This window comes from Schistocerca gregaria, chromosome 3 (assembly GCF_023897955.1).
Source record: "Schistocerca gregaria isolate iqSchGreg1 chromosome 3, iqSchGreg1.2, whole genome shotgun sequence".
NCBI lineage: Eukaryota > Metazoa > Arthropoda > Insecta > Orthoptera > Acrididae > Schistocerca > Schistocerca gregaria.
The window spans coordinates 653,951,731-653,965,158 of NC_064922.1; positions in this window are offsets into that span (position 1 = coordinate 653,951,731).

Genomic DNA, 13,428 nt, shown 5'->3' on the forward strand with positions numbered 1-13,428 from the left:
GAGTATGAAATGACGAACAAGATGACCTCACTGTTGCGCTATCTGATATTTTGCACACCTGATTTCACAGCAACATACTTCAGACCATCCGCTGTGTAATCCTGTAACGCAATATCTCTACTAGATTATAAGCTACACCAACAAGTCTATTCCCTGCAAAAAAGCTAAGCATCATTGCATCATTGTTCTACTGCTGACATTCAAACCTGTTGTATTATTTCACAATACCACTATAACTAACCCACAACATCACAGCCATTTGAGCTCCATTCACATCACCAACACCAAGAACCTCACTCATATCAACCCATAATTTTGCAATGCTTCGCAAATAGTTTTATATCTAAAGTATGGTTTATTTGTTGTTGTTGTGGTCTTCAGTCCTGAGACTGGTTTGATGCTGCTCTCCATGCTACTCTATCCTGTGCAAGCTTCTTCATCTCCCAGTACCTACTGCAACCTACATCCATCTGAATCTGTTTAGTGTATTCATCTCTTGGTCTCCTTCTACGATTTTTACCCCCCACGCTGCCCTCCAATACTAAATTTGTGATCCCTTAATGTCTCAGAACATGTCCTACCAACCGATCCCTTCTTTTAGTCAAGTTATGCCACAAACTTCTCTTCTCCCCAGTCCTATTCAGTACTTCCTCATTAGTTATGTGACCTACCCATCTAATCTTCAGCATTCTTCTGTAGCACCACATTTCGAAAGCTCCTACTCTCTTCTTGTCCAAACTATTTATCGTCCATGTTTCACTTCCATACACGGCTACACTCCATACATACACTTTTAGAAACGACTTCCTGGCACTTAAATCTATACTCGATGTTAACAAATTTCTCTTCTTCAGAAACGCTTTCCTTGCCATTGCCAGTCTACATTTTATATCCTCTCTACTTCGACCATCATCAGTTATTTTGCTCCCCAAATAGCAAAAAAGTGTCTTATTTCCTAAACTAAATCATTCAGCTTCACCCGACTTAATTCGTCTACATTCCATTATCCTCGTTTTGCTTTTGTTGATGTTCATCTTATATCCTCCTTTTAAGACACTGTCCATTCTGTTCAACTGCTCTTCCAAGTCCTTTGCTGTCTCTAACACAATTACAATGTCATCGGTGAACCTCAAAGTTTTTATTTCTTCTCCATGGATTTTAATACCTACTCCGAATTTTTCTTTTGTTTCCTTTACTGCTTGCTCAATATACAGATTGAATAACATCAGAGAGAGGCTACAATCCTGTCTCACTGCCTTCCCAACTGCTGCTTCCCTTTCATGTCCCTCGACTCTTATAACTGCCATTTGGTTTCTGTACAAATTGTAAATAGCCTTTCGCTCCCTGTATTTTACCCTGCCACCTTTAGAATTTGAAAGGGAATATTCCAGTCAACATTGTCTAAAGCTTTCTCTAAGGCTAGAAACGTAGGTTTACCTTTCCTTAATCTTTCTTCTAAGATAAGTCGTAAGGTCAGTATTGCCTCACGTGTTCTCATATTTCTACTGAATCCAAGCTGATCTTCCCCAAGGTCGACTTCTACCAGTTTTTCCATTCGTCTATAAAGAATTCGCGTTAGTATTTTGCGGCTGTGACTTATTAACCTGGTAGTTCGGTAATTTTCACATCTCTCAACGCCTGCTTTCTTTGGGATTGCAATTATTATATTCTTCTTGAAGTCTGAGGGTATTTCGCCTGTCTCATACATTTTGCTTACCAGATGGCAGAGTTTTGCCAGGACTGGCTCTCCCAAGTCTGTCAGTAGTTCTAATGGAATGTTGTCTATTCAGGTCTTTCAGTGCTCTGTCAAACTCTTCACGCAGTATCTTATCTACCATTTCATCTTCACCTACATCCTCTTCCATTTCTATAACATTGCCCTCAAGTACATCGCCCATGTAGAGACCCTCTATATACTCTTTCCACTTTTCTGCTTTCCCTTCTTTGTTTAGAACTGGGTTTCCATCTGAGCTCTTGATATTCATGCAAGTGGTTCTCTTTTCTCCAAAGGTCTCTCTAATTTTCCTGTAGGCAGTATCTATCTTATCTCCAGTGAGATAAGCCTCTACATCTTTACATTTATCCTCTAGCCATGCCTGCTTAGCCATTTTGCACTTCCTGTTGATCTCATTTTTTAGACGTTTGTATTACTTTTTGCCTTATTTATTTACTGCATTTTTATATTTTCTCCTTTCGTCAATTAAATTCAATATTTCTTCTGTTACCCAAGGATTTCTATTAGCCCTCGTCTTTTTACCTACTTGATCCTCTGCTGCCTTCACTACTTCATCCCTCAAAGCTACACATTCTTCTTCTACTGTATTTCTTTCCCCCATTCTTGTCAATTGTTCCCTTATGCTCTCCCTGAAACTCTGTACAACCTCTGGTTTAGTCATTTTATCCAGGTTCCATCTCCTTAAATTTCCACCTTTTTGCAGTTTCTTCAGTTTTAATCTACAGTTCAAAACCATTAGATTGTTGTCAGAGTCCACATCTGCCCCTGGTAATGTCTTACAATTTAAAACCTGGTTCCTAAATCTCTGTCTTACCATTATATAATCTATCTGAAACCTGTCAGTATCTCCAGGCTTCTTTCATGTATACAACCTTCTTTTATGGTTCTTGAACCAAGTGTAGCTATGATTAAATTGTGCTCTGTGCAAAATTCCTCCAGGCGGCTTCCTCTTTCATTTCTTACCCCTAATCCATATTCACCTACTACGTTTCCTTCTCTCCCTTTTCCTACTACCGAATTCCAGTCACATGGTTTATTTATACTACTTGTTAAAACCTTACTATAGTTGAACATTAGAGTTTTAATAACTGCATGATCTTCCAGTAATATCGTGAATGTATTGATCATTTTTATGTTAATATTAGTACAACATGTATTTATATGCAGATATTCTAAGGTGTCAGGCAAATCCAACACCTTACATGAAAACCCTGACATGATTAGCAAAACCAGTGGAATGTCACATAGCTCGGAATAAATCGTGACATTAAATTAACCAAAGTAATACGAGTAACGAGTGAGCAAATGGAATACCACAGACTAACACAAGAATGCCTAAATGCATGTCGTACCTTCCCACCGTGAGGCAGACGCAGTTCCGAGGGGAGAAACGAGGACAGAAGCCGAGAGCAGAACCGTGTTAAGCTAGATAAGGGAGGGGCTGGGCACCCACGCTGCGAGCCTACCTGTACGACTATACAACCCGCACGTTTTAGCGTGAGGCTTTTTCGCGTCTCAGGTACGTCAAGGATCACCCCCAGCCCATGTTAAAAGATAGAGCCCTCCAGAAGAGCAGTATAGATCTTACGATAACGCTAAAAGGACCACACTAGCTGCAGGTTTTAGAGTGAGACTTTTTAGCGTCTCTGTTACGTTGCAAACTTTAAAAACATTACCCCACCACGAAAAGTATAACGTTTCTCATTGGATAGACAGAATTTTTGTAGGCGGAGCTTAAGGTTAACATTGAGACCCTGATTGGTCAGATGAAAACATAGCCAGATAGTTTTTTTAAACTAACTTCGGTAAATTGTGGTAAGGAGAAGTTAGAAAGAGTTGGTTCCGAGGAGGCGAGCTGGACGGCTGGTGCGCCGGCCGCTGTCGCCCTGACGCTGCTTAAACACCGACAAGGTAATGAACGCACGCGATGCCGCATTTTTGAGCGCATAAGGCTTCACTCAGAACTGCAGAAGTCTCATCTGCTACACCCCCTTTTTGCGTAATACTAGTGTCGATCGTTAATTAAAACTCATGGTGTTCACATTTGCCACTTGAAGTAAAGATCTGAAATGCGATGATTTTTCTATTTTACAGTTATTGAGAAGCCACGTCAGCCACTGTAATTTACGACAGGTTAGATAAGTAATTAAAGATAATTGAGGGTCACTGTAGACCATTTTGATAGTTTTCTCTTTTGTGAAACTCAATTTAAACCTAGATTATAGATGTGATAAGGCATAGGTCATCCTTCGATCGATTGTAGAACTTGGAAACCCATTTAGGGAATATTCGTTCACATTTTTGTTGACCGCTGTTGGTTTTTACCATCCTGTATTAAAACATTTCCTTTTATCAATAGTGCAATTTATAAACGATGTTTTGTGATTAGAATAAATTTCCAATGGTAAACTTAACTGCTTTTTCGACGTTATTTTACCAGCTAACTAAAAATAGGAAAGCCTTGAACCCTTTCCACTATATTTAGTTAGAATTAAGATTCTTTTACAGGGAGTGCAGTGGAGCTGACACTGAGATCATTTAGTATTTGGTTATATCATCGCTAGTGTCACTGAACTCTTCTGAATTCTACATGTCATGTGTGGTCTGGCGTGTCCTTACCAGCAACAGGTCCCAGGTTCAAACTAGTTCCCTAAAAAACACGCTCAGAGCGTCGTTGCGTGAAAGTGGTTGGGAGACACGATATAGTACAATCAGACACCACCATGAATGTTTAGAATATTACATAAATATTTTTGTAATTCGTAATAAAATTAAATTTCTTTAAATTATTACAGTTCTGCGTAAAGGATAAAGAGTTTGATAAAGTCACTCATAGTCGAGCTAACATCGCTGACAGTAATTGACACATTTATGTGGGCTTTCCCGGCCAAATAATTCTTGGCAGTCTCCTGGTGTTTGTTGCCGGATCCTAAAATTAATGTGAGTCAATACAGGGTGTTTGAAAAAGAACTCCCTAGTCTTAAGTATAAATTTAATGGTGAAATTAATGAAAAATTTCATTAATGAGTACATATCATGAAAGAGAATTTCTTCAAGTTTTCTATAATGTTAATAGACTTCAACGTGGGATCTATTTGTTGCCCTGCACACATCTACACGATATTCCACTTCCCGCCACGTATTCACCAACATTTCAGGTGTAACTGTCCCAACCGCTGCTACCATTCTTTATCGTAAATGATTGATGTCTCTGACCTTTTCACTGTACGCAACATTTTTTATGTGGCCTCAAAAGAAAAAGTCCAGTGGGGTTAAGTCTGGTCTTCGTGGTGCAGATGCAGTTTGTAGGCGCACAACATCATACACAGTACCTTTAGGCACTCCTAATTGTAGACTACGTCTGGCCAATGAGTTCTTCGGGCTCCGAACACACGAAACACGGTTCTGCTCAACAACATCTTCAGGAGTTCTCGGTCTACCCGGTGATTTTGCTTTAAAACACTACAAGTTTCCTTGGAAGACTCTAGCCAAAGACGTATAGTTTTTGCTGTAAGTAGTTCCCCACCATATTGACGTCTAAAGTTACGTTGCACTGTTATAACTTACTCAGTTTTCACAACCCAAATAACACACTGCGCTTTCTTTTGCGAAGTACACATTTTTGCTGAGTTGCTCCCCACTGAATTGCACGCACGGCTGGACTGAACTGAAGAAACAGAGGAAAAAATAACACTGGTGCCATCTGAAGGTCAAGCAGACCTGCCAGCTCCAGGCGAGTCGGACTTGGAGAGTATATGAATCAAACACCACAAACTAGAATAGTGTGTGTCGCTTTGTACTGATTCTAGGACACATTAAAACTAGAGAGTTCTTTTTCAAACACACTGTACTTGGGCGATCCACATCTCCCCTATCTTCAAGAGAAACGTGGTTGCTGCTGACATCCGATAAAAACTGATGCCAAGGACGGAAAACATCATGCTAAATTGGACCCAATATCACAACACGCACGTGCGCTGCCCACCACAGGTACTGCCCTAAGACTGGGCTTGTGGCGGCACATGTAGTAGAACAATGGGGCAAACACGCCGGTCTCACAAAATGACTTTGCGCCTTGATGCGGCATAATATAGTTTCCAAGTTTTGCTGAGCTTCTCGCGACAGTGATGTTCCACGCACTTGTCCTGAACTGTGCGAATCTACTGGCCAGTGTAAGCCTTCCCACACTGACATGGAAATTTATATGTGTCAGGTATCCTAAGACCCAAATCATCCTTTACAGAATCGAGCAATCTCTAAACATGACAGGTGGACGGAACGTACTCTTAGTTAGTTAGTTGGTTGGTGTTCCATTGATCAATTGCACGGTACGGTAGCCGTTATGATGTGGACGTGTCAAGTGCATACCAATGCATATACGAAACATTTTAATATATATATATATATATATATATATATATATATATATATATATATATATATATATATATATATAAAGATTAATATTTGTATCATTTACCCCATTCTCTTGAATGGCACAAAATGCTTATACTATATTTGTAGATTCATTTATTCCTATTCGAGAATTCATTTGTGGTATAGAAGGAGTTGTCAAGGAGATACGATTTCACTTTATTTTTGAAGCTATTACTGCTGTCTCTCAGACACTTTATTTCATCTGGTAATTTGTCGAAACTTTTTATAGCAGCATATTTTACTCCTTTCTGTGCCAAATGTCCAATCTCCTTAAAATTCTTTCAGTCTTAAAGGATTTGCCCCGAGCACAGCGGATGGTCTAGACACCACAGCCCTATGAATCTGCTTTTTTTGGGGATCCAGTTTATTTAAACCCGTCTCCGGTGTGCAAGTTCTTGTGTTTTATCAACCGCATCGCAAATAACAAATTCTCCGCGTACTAGAGTCCTAGGGTGGTAACTCTTTGATGCAAATATCGATCGGTATGTGTCGGTTTCCGATGGACGCTATGTGCCAGGGTACGATCAAGGTTATTGTAAACCAATAAGTCCCAAAAATGAAAGCTTCCTATCGCTTTAAACCTCCACCATAAATTTAATGCTGGGTTGATGATAGCTGAAGTGGTCCAAAAATCAGTTAAGAGCAGGATGTCCACGAAGTCACACAAAAAAGCCTTAGTACTAGTTTTCAGCAGGGCTCAGCAAAAGCGTCCCTCCTGAAGATGTCGGACAGATGGATCCAATAAATATTGACTCATGTTGATTTAATGATCCTGCAGAAAACCCGAGGAGACTACGACAAATCGTTGACATCATTTTCTTGGGTGTTTTGAAGTGGTACGTCACTCTTGTAAAGGAACATCCAGTTGCCCACCGCAGAGGTCTTACGAACCTCTCTTTGCAATAATGTAAACATTCCCATAATTTCTGTCCGTGAATATTACGGACCCAGTCGGGGTCAACAGATGTTCAATTTCATTGAATGACATTCGTGAAAATAGTTCGATCATTTACTGTCTGCAACCAGTGTAATGAAAATATTAATTCCATGATACATTTCCATGTATTTTAAAAACTTATTTTGTCCCTTCACTTTCTTAAGAGTAATGTAACACAGTAACAGTTACACTTGTAATTTTGGTTTCCTCCATCTTCGAGCATGCGCTTGCTTGCCAACTGGAACCAACTGCGAGTCCATGAACAGCATGAGCGTTTCTGCGTGCCGAAGTGCAGTGTGACCGATCTCAGCATTTCAAAGAAACAAAAATGTCTGTGAACTTGTTATAGACACTATATAAATAACACACAGCTGTAGAAAATATGCGTCGACTTTGACTGTGGAATGAGTAGTTTATGAAAAGAAGTTAGTGGTTTATACCATAAAACGTCCTGCCAAAGACATTTGATCAGATGTATGGCCAAAATTGGGTGTAATAACAAAGTTTAGAGCAAGCTCACAGAAACCTACACTGAAGCGACAAAGAAACTGGTATAGGCATGCTTATTCAAAATAAAGAGACATGTGAACAGGCAGAATACGCCGCTGCGTTCGGCAACGCCTATATACGACAAGTGTCTAGTGCAGTTGTTAGATCGGTTACTACTGCTACAACGGCAGTTTATGAAGATTTAGGCGAGTTTGAACGTGGTGTTATAGTCGGCGCACGAGCTATGGGATACAGCATCTCCGAGGTAGCGATAAAGTGGCGATTTTCCGGTACGACCAGTTCATGAGCGTACCGCGAATATCAGGAATCCGTTAAAACATCAAATCTCCGACATCGCCGCTGCTGGAAAAAAAACCCTCCAAGAACGGGACCAACGACGACTAAAGGGAATCGTTCAACGTGACGGAAGTGCAACCCTTTTGCAAACTGCTCTACATTTCAATGCTGGTCCATCAGCGTGCGAACTATTCAACGAAACATCATCGATATGGGCTTTCGTAGACGAAGGCCAACTCGTGTACCCTTCACTGCACGACACAAAGCTTTACGTCTCGCCAGCACCCTTCAAAACACCGACACTCGACTGTTGATGACTGGAGACAAGTTGCCTGTTTGGACGAGTTTCGGTTCAAATTGTGCCGAGCGGATGGACGTGTACGGGTATGAAGACAACCTCGTGAATCCATGGACCCTGCATGTCAGAAGGGGACAGTTCAAGCTGGTGAAGGCTATGTAATGGTGTGGGGCGTGTACAGTTGGAGTGATATGGGCCCCTGATACGTCTAGTTATGGCTCTGATAGGTGACTCGTGCGTATGCACCTTGTCTGATCACCTGCATCCATTCATGTGCACAGTGCATTCCAAAGGACTTAGGCAATTCCAGCAGGATACTGCGACTCCCCACACATCCAAAATTGCTACAGAGTGGCTCCAGGAACACTCTTCTGAGTTTAAACATTTCAGCTGGCCACCAAACTTCCGAGACATGAACGTTATCGAGCATATCTGGGATGTCTTGAAATGTTCTGTGCAGAAGATATCTCCACCCCTCTTACTCTTACGGATTTATGGAGAGCCCTGAGGGATTCGGGATTCATGGTGTCAGCTCCCTCCAGCACTACTTCAGTCGTTAGTTGAGCCCATACCACGTCATGTTGCTGCACTTCTGCTTGCTCGCGGGGGCACTACACAATATTAGGCAGGTGTACCAGTTTCTTTTGCTCTTCCATGTATATTATGTGCTAGTAGTTGTACAGAAATGCAGTACCACTTTGTTGTTTTCACGGAAGCTCTTTATGCAGCGTTGTATCACATGGTCGTAAAAGCCATTAAGAGCACCACAATGAGCGGAAAAAAAACTTATGGGAAGCCCCAGTTCTCTCTACCAGTTACTGCTGAAGACATTGTTGGTTTAGTACAAAAACGGAAAATAACGTTATGACACGATGAAAACAGTGAGTACTATGCTTGTGCTAATTGTCGCAATGATGGAGCATATTACGGAATTACAAAAATCAGCATTGCGTATACGGATACGATATTGGCAGCAAGCAAAGAGGTGAGCTTACAAGGGGAACGTACGACCTTCTGCTCATGGGTTTCATAAAATATATTGACAGGCTGTGTAGGGCATGACTAGGACTTGAATATATGCGAATAGCAAGACGCAACTCTCAGCCACTTTGGAGAAAATCGAATTAGAACATTTTACGCCTGCTTACGAGGTCTCTTCAAAAAATTCCGGAACATTCGTAATTGGTGTGTTGGAGCGAAGTACGGTAGGCATCCTTGCACACGCTCGTGTTTATTGTGGAACTGCCGGAAGTTTCCTTGTTGTATGTCTGTTAGTCATTGTACAGTGCTGTATTGAGTAGTACGCTGTGTCGCACAGTTTGCAAATTTCGAGATGACAGAGTTAGAGGCGCAACGCATCTGATATTAAATTTTTCGTGAAACTCAAGAAAACCTTTACAGAGAGATATCAGATGATGCAGGAAGCCTACGATGATGAGTGCTTAAGCAGTACTCGGTGTTACGAATGGTTCACACGTTTTAAAAATGGACGGACGAAAGTGAAAAATGGCCTCGTTCAGGGCTCCCTTCGACGTCAACCGACGACATTTCAGAAAAGTCGACGAAATGGTGTGTGTCAATCGAAGCCACAGCACCAACAGTAGACTTGGGCAGATTTAAATGCCCATGATGCATTTATTAGGTCAGGTAACAAACGATGACTAGTCCACGTTCGAAGTCACTGAGATCTCCTCGCCGACTTGTTGTGCTGTATTGGTACTGCTTCTCAGCTGCCAACACAACGCACGCCGCTTCCTCCTTCACTGGCGGTTATACCTATTGGGAGATCTACATCTACATGGATGCTCTGGAAATAACGTTCAAGTGCCTGGCAGAGGGTTCATCGAACCACCTTCACAATTCTCTATTATTCCAAACTCGTATAGCGCACGGAAAGAATGAACGCCTATATCTTTCCGTACGAGCTCTGATGTCCCTTATTTTATCGTGGTGATCATTCCTCCCTATGTAGGTCGGTGTCAACAAAATATTTTCGCATTCGGAGGAGAAAGTTAGTGATTGGAATTTCGTGAGAAGGTTCCGTCCCAACGAAAGACGCCTTTCTTTTAATTATGTCCAGCCTAAATCCTGTATCATTTCAGTGACACTCTTTCCCATATTTCGCGTTAGTACAAAACGTGCTGCCCTTTTTTGAGCTTTTTTGATGTACTCCGTCAGTCCTATCTGGTAAGGATCCCACACCGCGCAGCAGTATTCTAAAAGAGGACGGACAAACGTAATAGGCAGTTTCCTTAGTAAGTCTGTTACATTTCCTAGGTGTCCTGCCAATAAAACGCACTCTTTGGTTAGCCTTCCCCACAACATTTTCTATGTGTTCCTTCCAATTTAAGTTTCTCGTAATTGTAATCCCTAGGTATTTAGTTGCATTTACGGCTTTTAGATTAGACTCATTTATCGTGTAACCGAAGTTTAACGAGTTCCTTTCAGCACTCATGTGGATGACCTCACACTCTTCGTTATATAGGGTCAACTGCTACTTTTCGCACCATTCAGACATCTTTTCTAAATCGTTTTGAAATTTGTTTTGATCTTCTGATGACGACAGCGTCATCTGCAAACAACCGAAGACAGCTGCTCAGATTGCCTCCCAAATCGTTTATATAAATAAAGAACAGCAAAGGAACTATAACACTACCTTGGGGAACGCCAGAAATCGCTTCTGTTTTACTCGGTGACTTTCCATCAATTACTACGAACTGTGACCTCTCTGACACGAAATCACAAATCCAATCACATAACAGACGGCCTGAAATGTGGCGAGACAATTCATCGGTTTTGCATCACGATAACGCACCAGCACATTCATCCCTTTTGGTGCGTGAATATTGCAGAAAAAACCAAATCACTGTACTGCCTCATCCACCGTACTCTCCATACCTGCCCCTGAGGACTTTTTTTTCCAAAGTTGAAAACCCAGTCGAAAGGACGAAATTTGCAACGATAGATCAGATGAAAGAAAATTCGCAGACGGCGCTTTGCACGATCCAGCAAGTGTCGTACCAAGACTGCTTCCGGAAGCGGAAAGGGCGTTGGGAGCGGAGTATCAATTGTGGAGGAGACTATTTCGAAGGAGACCATTCACAGTAAGTAAAAGGTAAACGCAGAAAAAATTTGTGGACGAAGTTTCCAGTTTTTTTTAACAGACCTCGTACATATATCCTATGACCGCTAGTAACTAAGGATTCCGCCATCAAACGAGTGGGCGCTTAGTTTCACAAGTGCGGGGTCAGTGGTTCTAATCTTGATTCCGGTACTATCTTTATATTTGATTCTCATGTGATTCTAACAACAGACATGAGTGATATGCCGCGAAATTGTGTGATGAGTGAGAACAGCTTATGAATGTAGCTCAAGTATGTTTTCCGACAGACACATTGAAAAAACTATGTACACTCGACAGCAAAAAAAGTGAGTCACCCCTGAATTCCACGTGTAGGCTGCACTTGAATGTATGCAACCAACATAGCATATCTGTGTTGCACATAGTCGCAACCCTCCACAGTACAGACGTTGTAAGATACACAATGGGTACCACTAGAGACTACTAGAGAACACCAGTCTTTATGACAGTCTGTCCAGATGTAAAGTAACACCACGATAGTACAGAAGAAATCAGACAGTCCTTAACGTTTGTAAACTAAACTTAATTACAATAAGTGTCATTTCAAATGTTATGGGATAACTAGTTTTGCACATAAATCGTTCAGTAATCCTTAGGCACAATTAAATATTTGAGACAGTATATGGATTTATAAAGTTGTATGGCAATCGGAAACAAGTTCTTTGCTGTCTAAAAGGTTTACCCAACACATGTTGAACGTCGTTCAACGTTCAATGGGGAGTGGTTTCGCATCAACTTTATGTAATACGAAGCAGTTAAAAGAAAACGTGATTAATGGCGGCAACCACTCTACGGAAATCCCAACATTAACAGCGAGTCACAAGTAATATCATTGTTCACATTACTCATCAACAGTTATTTGTACACGAAGTTGTACTTTAAACGACACGACCAACGTCTTCGTTCTGGATCCAGTTGCAAACCCAGAACGTAAAGCCATTGTTAACCAAGCAAAGCTTTGTGCCTTATCGAGACTCGATCACTAGGCAGAAAGAGACGTCAAATATTGACGTTTGCACCAGTATAAGTTATCAATTCTCTACTTGAACGTAAATGACGATAATGTTTGTACGAAAGCAAGAACCCTAACATGACAATTACCTTCTTGGTAATTAACCTCGAAAGACGTTGTATAGTGTTGCATTGTCAAGGAATAAAGGATGCACATGTTTAAAATTGAAATGCCATCATGTAATGCTGGGGGCAAGGATGCGAACCCAGCACCTAATCGGATTGTTGAATAAGTACGTAAAATCAGAATGTAGATATCACAGTTTGTCACCAGTAGTGGGGTTGGAACCTTAAATGACGACTGAAGTCGTATTGCCTGACCGGGATTCGAACCCGGCGCCTACCGCCGTCGTTGTCTAACCAGGAACAGACGAGAAATGTCCAGTGTTGGTCCACCATCAGCGAGATGTGCACACGTTTAACTAGAAATAAGTTGACGAAAACGTCTTTGCTGACTGAGAGTCGAACGCAGCACACATGGTATGAAGACACGTTATTAATCAACTTCATATTCAGTTGTAGCCAGGAGTAGCATGTTTAGTTGTAAACCTTAAGGCCTTACTCATCCCTAGTAACGTGTTGCCTAATATCTGCGATATCATGATGTTAATTTACAAGTGGATTGACTGCCGTAAAGAGCAATGTTCTCTAGTTGTCGTGTATCATTGAGATGTAAATGGAGTCCTTCAGCAGAAAGTAATTTCCGTCGTGCAGCACGTATTGTTTCAGAGACACTGAGTACAAGTTATAAGTGCACAAAACGTGTATTATATACTAAGTATATACTATTATTTGGAGAAGATGCCGCCAAACCTGTTTACTTTTACATTCCGCTTAGTTTTCGTGGTTGAATACAGATTTTCTTAAGGCTACATCTAGTGCACAGCTCTTACAAGAAAGTATAGTTTCCTGCGTAATGCTATTGCTAGCTAGGTAAAATATTTTGTGGTAGCTATGTTTAAAATTAATGCATTTTTTAAAGTATTGTTCGTCAAATATTTGTATAAATCGTCAACTGTAGGTGTGGCTGCACATGTTATAGAATAATAGCTGTAGCTGCGTTAGTTTGTACTACAGACTTG